We start from the raw sequence: 11435 nt of genomic DNA on the forward strand, positions 1-11435 counted from the left end.
TTCCACGGTTTATTGGTACCACATGCATAGTGTCAGTTGGTCATATGCATCTTTGTCATAACATGATTGAATTGAATTTCAGTATTATGTTTGGTGTCGTATTTGTTGTAATTGTTGTATTTGTTGTGATTGATGAATGATCACTGAATATCTGAATATATGACAAATTGGGTGAATGATATATTATGATGTTTTGTTGCTTATGAATGCATAACATTGATTAATTGAGAATGAGACTCATCCTTACTTGTTGACATTTTTCAGATTTGAGAAGTAGCGGCATTAGTGCTCGGCGAGGATGACTCGTAGAGTTTATCCGTTGTTTTGGGTCGTATCGGTCATGCTCTGATCTGTAACAATGGGGAACGATAGTTATAGAGTTTTTATGAAATTAATCTACCTTATTTGGTGTTGGATAATGATTCCATTGGATGTATTTGATAATGTTTTCTTATTCCGCTGTGATAAACATGATTACGATTTGGTGAACCGTTTCCTAATGAAGCATGACTTGGCCATGATTGGTTTATTTATTTTTAAATAATTGTGACACCCTTGTGTTTATATTTTTACTCTGATTATTTATTAAAATTACCGCGGGGTTTAGAAGGGTGTTACAATAGTGGTATCAGAGTCTGGTTGGTCTGTCCGGCCAATTGTCGAGTCAGTTGAGTTGCGCGACTGTTGAATACTGTCGGCGTATTATCCGTTGGTACGCGACATGTGAGTGAATCACTGTCGGTACTTGGTTGTTTGTTGCAGAAGTTGGTTTGAAACAAGTGGGGGAGAAGCTTCGCTTCTCGGTTATGTTTCAGTTGTAAGATGATTGATTCAGTAGGCTGTTGTTGGCAACAGTGTAAGCGTTGTTGGAGTTGTTGTTTTCCGAATTGAAGGTGACTTGGAATTAAGACTTAGCTGGTAATTAAGTTGGAGCATCTTGAAGGAGGATGATTATATGCACTGGATGATTATTTGTAGGAGAGGAAACTTAGAAAGTTGCAATGTATCAGCTCTGCTGGTGTGCTGCGAAGTTGTCAGTTGAGTAGCCTTACGTCTCGGAAGAGGTTCAACTACAAGTTTACAAAAAGGATTGATGTCGTAATGTTTCAGAAATCGCACTTCGGCGATGGGATGTGTTGCTCAAGTTATAAGAATGTTTGGAAGTGAAGAGATATGATAAGGGGCTGTGTGGAATGTGATCGAATTGAAGAGAATGAGTTTTGGAGTGAGATTTTGGTAAGCAAAACGCAGGAAAATTGCTGAATAGCTGCAGAACTTCGAAAATTCATAACTAGAGTTCTGGACATCCGATTTGAGTTCCGTTTGAAGCGTCGGAAAGCTAATGAGATGAACTTTGTTATCAAAATGGTTGCAGCAGCTGTAACATAATTAATTGCGACAGGGAGACATTGGAAAGAGGTGAAGTTACGGTTACTCTTGTTCTTAGAACTAGACTTATTGGTACCGCACGGGATGTCAGGGTCAGCGTTGGACGGATTGAAGGAATGATTAGAAGGTTGTTGAGAAGTAATTTTAAGAATTGAATATATCATTTGAAGAGTTTTGCGAATATCGTATAGAGCGTCGCTGCATGATGTCGATGTTGCATTTCGGATAATGATTGGAAAAATTCATATTTTGAGTTCCGAGTGTCGGATTAATGTACCGTTTGAGCCTACGAAGAGGTAAAATTATGTTCTACCTTATGGGAGAGTTATAAATACAGTAGAGGTGATCCTATGAAGAGAGATTTTGAATTCGGTTAAGGAAGCGTGAAACTTGTTGAATAGGAATGCCTACTACTGTGATTGTTTGAAACGAAATTGAGTAGAACATGTTGTTGATGAATAAGTTGATGAGATGTTCGGTAATAAAGATGATTTGAGTGCTGATGGATTTTAGTGAGGATTGAATTAGTAGGAAAGGTGAAATAAACTTTAGAACAGTTGAAGTCGTAATTGTGATGCCAAAGTAACGACATGTATAAAAGAAGAATTGTAGAGGATTCTGACACCTATTGATGTGGGGAAGACTTTGTTGAGACTCTGAGTGGAATGATACTTAGACGCGAAGGATGCCATGAGATTTAGAGTAAAACCACGAGTTATGAATGTTGTCGCGGTCTTTTGCTAAGATGAGGATTTTGATTTGGAACGGGATGAATAGTAATGTACGAGTATGTTAGTGACGATGAAGTTTGGAAGTACTTAACAAGCGTGTGATGATAAGTGACTATAAAGCGGATTATGTGAAATGTTTGGATGTTGGTGTCTCACCGACAAGATCCAATAAGAGGGAAATGTGCGAGTTGTATAGACTCAAAGTGAATTATTGAACTATGACGATGTTAATGAGTTTGAGTGCTGACTCGGAAAGGACACTATTATGTAGTAACGACGGTTTATGCTTACATATGGTTGTCAGCTATCTATTTACAAATTGAGGAATTGATCACCCGTAATCTCTTGTTGATAGTAGACGGAATCATATAGATAGGATGAGCTTGTTTGTTGCCTTAATGGTATAAGATGTGATGGATATTAAACCGTGAGAATAAGCACTCACTATGTTGTGTGAACTTATGAAGAAGTGAATATGAAAGAGTGAAACATGATGGACAAATGACTTAAGACGGGTAATCAGGGTCGCGCAGCGAAAGTGTGATGTGGAGTAGTGTCATGAGTACTACTCGTGGCCAGTGAGGAATTAATAAGTCAGGAGCCTACATAGAGAATATGTATTGGTCTATATGCTGGATATAGAATCCAGTGGATGTAAGGATGTCGTGTCGAAGAATTAGAACTCTTTTGAATAATTTCCGAGATGATGAACATGTTATTATGGTTGTACGTGGTTGACGAGTATGCATTCGGCGAAGTTAAAACGATGAGTTGATACTATATGATGCTATAATAATTTTGTGCTGTTGAAAGGTGTTATTGTAGATTTTCATATATAATGAGAAAATATACTCTATGAAGGATGAAGTTGATTTAATTCTTGGAGAAGAGTGGGACTCAGTTGAGCTATTTTGTAAGCAATGGTATATGGGGGTTGATGAGTGTGATTAAAACTACTCATGTGTACTCGTTTTGATGATTAAAATGTCTTAATAGATGTAGTAACTCAGGAATTTGTTGTTGAATGAGTATAAGTATTGCTAAGTGGTAAATTAGTACCATGTATGATAAAGGAGGATTTTAAATAAATGAGTAAAGAGAGTTGGAATTGGGCAAAACTAAGAAATCTAATTGGGAATGATGATTGTAATGAGTAAATGTAACGTGTTGGATAATTGCTGTTGTGACTTGAGAGGAGTCAGATAGTTGAAATTCCATGATAGAGGAATATTGTTATTGAGTTCCTTGAAGGAAGCGGTTGGTGAAAAGTGTAAGTATTACTTTATCGCTCTGATGGGAAAGTGTGTCTAAGGTTGGTAAGTTCGGTAGATGGTATGCATTACAGCAGTGTTGATCAGGTGTGATCATACCACGGGTTGTGTAATTATATTATTCAGTTATTGAGCGTATTGTATGAGTTGTACCTCAATGTACTATTGCTGTTAACCTTTTGGGGGTATAACGAGTAGTACACCTTTGGGTGGTCAAATGCGATGTAAGGGCTGAGATTGAATGCGTGAGATGTACTTCCTATTGGTTATGTCAGAGGGATTTTGAGGATCGACTGATGGAAATGTTACCTGGGAACTAGAGAGTCAGATAAAGGACTCCTATCCGAGACTTTTCACTTGAAGTATGTTTTCGAGGACGAAAACTCTTTTAGTGGGGGAGAGTTGTAACACCCCATATTTTATAATTTTAATTTAATCGGAAATTAAATTATTATTTAGAATTATTTGGTATTTTCGTTGAACTAATTGGAAGAATTATGGAGTATGGGTCTTTGGGCCAAGTGAGGTATTTAGTAAGGAGGGGTGTTAAATGTTGAGCCCATTACTAAATTATGTCATGTTTTAATAAAACAAGAAAATAAGAGGAAATTGAGAAATAGAGGAAAAAAACCTAAGAGGGAGACAAGAAGAACTCATGGGTAAAAGCTATTTTCGCAACCCTTTGGCAGCCTTCACAAATCATGTCATAACTTTCTGCTCGTACCCCCAAATCAGGTCATTCTTGAAGATTCAGATTCTACACGAAATTTCCTTTGATTTGATATATTAATTCGTGTCAGGGAAGTTCTCGGTGAGGGAGATAAGCGGGTTTGAAGATTGGAGATTCTTGCTGAAAGTGATGAAAAGAGGCTTACGGGTTTGATGGAAAAGAAGGAGAAAAGTCCAGATTCTTGGCTAAGGTAAGGGGGGGCTCTTCCGATTAATTTCTATTATGTGATTATGGGTAATAGGATAGATTAACGTATGATTCGATTCGATTGGGTATATTGGGATTTGATATTGTTAGGTATGTTATGATTTGGGATAATTGATGAATTTGTATAGATTGTTGGTTATTGATGTTTGTTTGTATAATGATGTGTGGTGAGAAAATCGATGTTTGTATGCTTGTATATGATGTCTGGAATTGTTTTTGGGTGAAAAGGGTATGATATCGCAGGTCTGTCGCAGACCTGAGAATTGGTGAAATCGCAGATCCGCTGAGCGGAGGGGGTCCGCTGAGCGGAGGAGGTCCGCTGAGCGGAGGTCCCAACGTAGTTTGCTTCTGTTGGGCGTTGCTAGAGGTCCGCTGAGCGGAGGTCTGAAGGATTCGTTTCTGTCAGGCTTCGCTGAGCGAACTTTGCTGTGTTGAATTTTTCTAAAACTTTAAAATAACGTATCTTTTGATCCGTGTATCCTTTCTTGGTGCCGTTTGGGACGTTGTGAAGCAAATTAATTATTTTATATGATAAATTGGTGAGATGGGCGGTGACCCGAATTATTTTTAAAAGATTATTTAATTTCTTCGGTGATATACATTGTGTGTATGTGGAATTGTGTAAACATGACAATGTTTTCGTGGGATGATGGAATGGACCGTTATTATTATTAATGTGATGATTATATGTTATATGTGGACATGTATGATTGAATGTAACATTATGTTCATATGTTTTTGAATGTGACAATGTGTTGATGCGGTGATAGATTTGTTGTGACTATTATCATAATTGTTGTGATAATATGACGGTGATGATTGAATGATATATTTGATGTAAATATATGTGAATAATTGAATGATTGTGCAGCATGTACATACTTATTCGGTGATGAAAATGGTGAGTTAAGATGAGACGATGTGGTGCATCGGATCGGTGATGTTTTAAGTATGGTATATGTGTACATTCATTCATATGCATTTGATGATGGATCCCGGTGATGTTTGGATCGTTGGTGGACATATTTCCCATTGTGCGGAAATTGTGTCGGTGGACCGTATCTCGATGAGGCGTAGATCGGTTAGGTGGATTGATTCCACGGTTTATTGGTACCACATGCATAGTGTCAGTTGGTCAGATACATCTTTGTCATAACATGATTGAATTGAATTTCAGTATTATGTTTGGTGTCGTATTTGTTGTAATTGTTGTATTTGTTGTGATTAATGAATGATCACTGAATATCTGAATATATGACAAATTGGGTGAATGATATATTATGATGTTTTGTTGCTTAGGAATGCATAACATTTATTAATTGAGAATGAGACTCATCCTTACTTGTTGACATTTTTCAGATTTGAGAAGTAGCGGCATTAGTGCTCGGTGAGGATGACTCGTAGAGTTTATCCGTTGTTTTGGGTCGTATCGGTCATGCTATGATTTGTAACAATGGGGAACGATAGTTATAGAGTTTTTATGAAATTAATCTACTATATTTGGTGTTGGATTATGATTCCATTAGATGTATTTGATAATGTTTTCTTATTCCGCTGTGATAAACATGATTACGATTTGGTGAACCGTTTCCTAATGAAGCATGACTTGGCCATGATTGGTTTATTTATTCATAAATAATTGTGACACCCTTGTGTTTATATTTTTACTCTGATTATTTATAAAATTGCCGCCGGGTTTAGAAGGGTGTTACAATAGTGGTATCAGAGCCTGGTTGGTCCGTCCGGCCAATTGTCGAGTCAGTTGAGTTGCGCGACTGTTGAATACTGTCGGTGTATTATCCCTTGGTACGCGACATGTGAGTGAATCACTATCGGTACTTGGTTGTTTGTTGAAGAATTTGGTTTGAAACACGTGGGGGAGAAGCTTCGCTTCTCGGTTATGTTTCAGTTGTAAGATGATTGATTCAGTAGGCTGTTGTTGGCAACAGTGTAAGCGTTGTTGGAGTTGTTGTTTTCCGAATTGAAGGTGACTTGAAATTAAGACTTAGCTGGTAATTAAGTTGGAGCATCTTAAAGGAGGATGATTATATGCACTTGATGATTATTTGTAGGAGAGGAAAATTAGAAAGTTGCAATGTATCAGCTCTGCTGGTGTGCTGCGAAGTTGTCAGTTGAGTAGCCTTACGTCTCGGAAGAGGTTCAACTACAAGTTTACAAAAAGGATTGATGTCGTAATGTTTCAGAAATCGCACTTCGGCGATGGGATGTGTTGCTCAAGTTATAAGAATGTTTGGAAGTGAAGAGATATGATAAGGGGCTGTTTGGAATGTGATCGAATTGAAGAGAAAGAAAACGCAGGAAAATTGCTGAATAGCTGCAGAACTTCGAAAATTCATAACTAGAGTTCTGGACATCCGATTTGAGTTCCGTATGAAGTGTCGGAAAGCTAATGAGATGAACTTTGTTATCAAAATGGTTGCAGAAGCTGTAACATAATTAATTGCGACAGGGAGACATTGGAAAGAGGTGAAGTTACGGTTACTCTTGTTCTTAGAACTAGACTTATTGGTACCGCACGGGATGTCAGGGTCAGCGTTGGACGGATTGAAGGAATGATTAGAAGGTTGTTGAGAAGTAATTTTAAGAATTGAATATATCATTTGAAGAGTTTTGCGAATATCGTATAGAGCGTCGCTGCATGATGTCGATGTTGCATTTCGGATAATGATTGGAAAAATTCATATTTTGAGTTCCGAGTGTCGGATTAATGTACCGTTTGAGCCTACGAAGAGGTAAAATTATGTTCTACCTTATGGGAGAGTTATAAATACAGTAGAGGTGATCCTATGAAGAGATATTTTGAATTCGGTTAAGGAAGCGTGAAACTTGTTGAATAGGAATGCCTACTACTGTGATTGTTTGAAACGAAATTGAGTAGAACATGTTGTTGATGAATAAGTTGATGAGATGTTCGGTAATAAAGATGATTTGAGTGCTGATGGATTTTAGTGAGGAGTGAATTAGTAGGAAAGGTGAAATAAACTTTAGAACAGTTGAAGTCGTAATTGTGATGCCAAAGTAACGACATGTATAAAAGAAGAATTGTAGAGGATTCTGACACCTATTGATATGAGGAAGACTTTGTTGAGACTCTGAGTGGAATGATACTTAGACGCGAAGGATGCCATGAGATTTAGAGTAAAACCACGAGTTATGAATGTTGTCGCGGTCTTTTGCTAAGATGAGGATTTCGATTTGGAACGGGATGAATAGTAATGTACGAGTATGTTAGTGACGATGAAGTTTGGAAGTACTTAACAAGTGTGTGATGCTAAGTGACTATAAAGCGGATTATGTGAAATGTTTGGATGTTGGTGTCTCACCGACAAGATCCAATAAGAGGGAAATGTGCGAGTTGTATAGACTCAAAGTGAATTATTGAACTATGACGATGTTAATGAGTTTGAGTACTGACTCGGAAAGGACACTATTATGTAGTAACGATGGTTTATGCTTACATATGGTTGTCGGCTATCTATTTACAAATTGAGGACTTGATCACCCGTAATCTCTTGTTGATAGTAGACGGAATCATATAGATAGGATGAGCTTGTTTGTTGCCTTAATGGTATAAGATGTGATGGATATTAAACCGTGAGAATAAGCACTCACTATGTTGTGTGAACTTATGAAGAAGTGAATATGAAAGAGCGAAACATGATGGACAAATGACTTAAGACGGGTAATCAGAGTCGCGCAGCGAAAGTGTGATTTGGAGTAGTGTCATGAGAACTACTCGTGGCCAGTGAGGAATTAATATGTCAGGAGCCTACATAGAGAATATGTATTGGTCTATATGCTGGATATAGAATCCAATGGATGTAAGGATGTCGTGTCGAAGAATTAGAACTCTTTTGAATAATTTCCGAGATGATGAACATGTTATTATGGTTGTACGTGGTTGACGAGTATGCATTCGGCGAAGTTAAAACGATGAGTTGATACTATATGATGCTATAATAATTTTGTGCTGTTGAAAGGTGTTATTGTAGATTTTCATATATAATGAGGAAATATACTCTATGAAGGATGAAGTTGATTTAATTCTTGGAGAAGAGTGGGACTCAGTTGAGCTATTTTGTAAGCAATGGTATATGGGGGTTGATGAGTGTGATTAAAACTACTCATGTGTACTCGTTCTGATGATTAAAATGTCTTAATAGATGTAGTAACTCAGGAATTTGTTTTTGAATGAGTATAAGTATTGCTAAGTGGTAAATTAGTACCATGTATGATAAAGGAGGATTTTAAATAAATGAGTAAAGAGAGTTAGAATTGGGCAAAACTAAGAAATCTAATTGGGAATGATGATTGTAATGAGTAATAAGGATAGTGCAGCAAAAGAGGAATGTAACGTGTTGGATAATTGCTGGTGTGACTTGAGAGGAGTCAGATAGTTGAAATTCCATGATAGAGGAATATTGTTATTGAGTTCCTTGAAGGAAGCAGTTGGTGAAAAGTGTAAGTATTATTTTATCGCTCTGATGGGAAAGTGTGTCTAAGGTTGGTAAGTTCGGTAGATGGTATGCATTACAGCAGTGTTGATCAGGTGTGATCATTCCACGGGTTGTGTAATTATATTATTCAGTTATTGAGCGTATTGTATGAGTTGTACCTCAATGTACTATTGCTGTTAACCTTTTGGGGGTATAACGAGTAGTACACCTTTGGGTGGTCAAATGCGATGTAAGGGCTGAGATTGAATGCGTGAGATGTACTTCCTATTGGTTATGTCAGAGGGATTTTGAGGATCGACTGATGGAAATGTTACCTGGGAACTAGAGAGTCAGATAAAGGACTCCTATCCGAGACTTTTCACTTGAAGTATGTTTTCGAGGACGAAAACTCTTTTAGTGGGGGAGAGTTGTAACACCCCATATTTTCTAATTTTAATTTAATCGGAAATTAAATTATTATTTAGAATTATTTAGTATTTTCGTTGAACTAATAAAACAAGAAAATAAGAGGAAATTGAGAAATAGAGGAAGAAAACCTAAGAGGGAGAGAAGAAGAACTCATGGGCAAAAGCTATTTTCGCAACCCTTTGGCAGCCTTCACAAATCATGTCATAACTTTCTGCTCGTAACTCCAAATCAGGTAATTCTTGAAGATTCAGATTCTACACGAAATTTCCTTCGATTGGATATATTAATTCGTGTCAGGGAAGTTCTCGGTGAGGGAGATAAGCGGGTTTAAAGATTGGAGATTCTTGCTGAAAGTGATGAAAAGAGGCTTACGGGTTTGATGGAAAAGAAGGAGAAAAGTCCAGATTCTTGGCTAAGGTAAGGGGGGACTCTTCCGATTAATTTCTATTATGTGATTATGGGTAATAGGATGGATTAACGTATGATTCAATTCGATTGGGTATATTGGGATTTGATATTGTTAGGTATGTTATGATTTGGGATAATTGATGAATTTGTATAGATTGTTAGTTATTGATGTTTGTTTCGATGTATAATGATGTGTGGTGAGAAAATCGATGTTTGTATGCTTGTATATGATGTCTGGAATTGTTTTTGGGTGAAAAGGGTATGAAATCGCAGGTCTGTCGCAGACCTGAGAATTGGTGAAATCGAAGGTCCGCTGAGCGGAGGGGGTCCGCTGAGCGGAGGTCCCAACGTAGTTTGCTTCTGTTGGGCGTTGCTAGAGGTCCGCTGAGCGGAGGTCTGAAGGATTCGTTTCTGTCAGGCTTCGCTGAGCGAACTTTGCTGTGTTGAATTTTTCTAAAACTTTAAAATAACGTATCTTTTGATCCGTGTATCCTTTCTTGGTGCCGTTTGGGACGTTGTGAAGCAAATTAATTATTTTATATGATAAATTGGTGAGATGGGCGGTGACCCGAATTATTTTTAAAAGATTATTTAATTTTTTCGGTGATATACATTGTGTGTATGTGGAATTGTGTAAACATGACAATGTTTTCGTGGGATGATGGAATGGACCGTTATTAATATTAATGTGATGATTATATGTTATATGTGGACATGTATGATTGAATGTAACATTATGTTCATATGTTTTTGAATGTGACAATGTGTTGATGCGGTGATAGATTTGTTGTGACTATTATCATAATTGTTGTGATAATATGACGGTGATGATTGAATGATATATTTGATGTAAATATATGTGAATAATTGAATGATTGTGCAGCATGTACATACTTATTCGGTGATGAAAATGGTGAGTTAAGATGAGACGATGTGGTGCATCAGATCGGTGATGTTTTAAGTATGGTATATGTGTACATTCATTCATATGCATTTGATGATGGATCCCGGTGATGTTTGGATCGTTGGTGGACATATTTCCCATTGTGCGGAAATTGTGTCGGTGGACCGTATCTCGATGAGGCGTAGATCGGTTAGGTGGATTGATTCCACGGTTTATTGGTACCACATGCATAGTGTCAGTTGGTCAGATACATCTTTGTCATAACATGATTGAATTGAATTTCAGTATTATATTTGGTGTCGTATTTGTTGTAATTGTTGTATTTGTTGTGATTGATGAATGATCACTGAATATCTGAATATATGACAAATTGGGTGAATGATATATTATGATGTTTTGTTGCTTATGACTGCATAACATTGATTAATTGAGAATGAGACTCACCCTTACTTGTTGACATTTTTCAGATTTGAGAAGTAGCGGCATTAGTGCTCGGTGAGGATGACTCGTAGAGTTTATCCGTTGTTTTGGGTCGTATCGGTCATGCTCTGATCTGTAACACTAGGGAACGATAGTTATAGAGTTTTTATGAAATTAATCTACTTTATTTGGTGTTGGATTATGATTCCATTGGATGTATTTGATAATGTTTTCTTATTCCGCTGTGATAAACATGATTACGATTTGGTGAACCGTTTCCTAATGAAGCATGACTTGGCCATGATTGGTTTATTTATTTTTAAATAATTGTGGCACCCTTGTGTTTATATTTTTACTCTGATTCTTTATTAAAATTGCCGCGGGGTTTAGAAGGGTGTAACAAATACCATCCCTTAATTCATATTCTTCAATCAAAGCTGACAACGCCAATTCCATTCCTTAAGAGCAGAAATTGATTCGTCTTGATTG

Source organism: Vicia villosa, unplaced genomic scaffold, assembly GCF_029867415.1.
Source record: "Vicia villosa cultivar HV-30 ecotype Madison, WI unplaced genomic scaffold, Vvil1.0 ctg.000832F_1_1, whole genome shotgun sequence".
Taxonomy (NCBI): domain Eukaryota; kingdom Viridiplantae; phylum Streptophyta; class Magnoliopsida; order Fabales; family Fabaceae; genus Vicia; species Vicia villosa.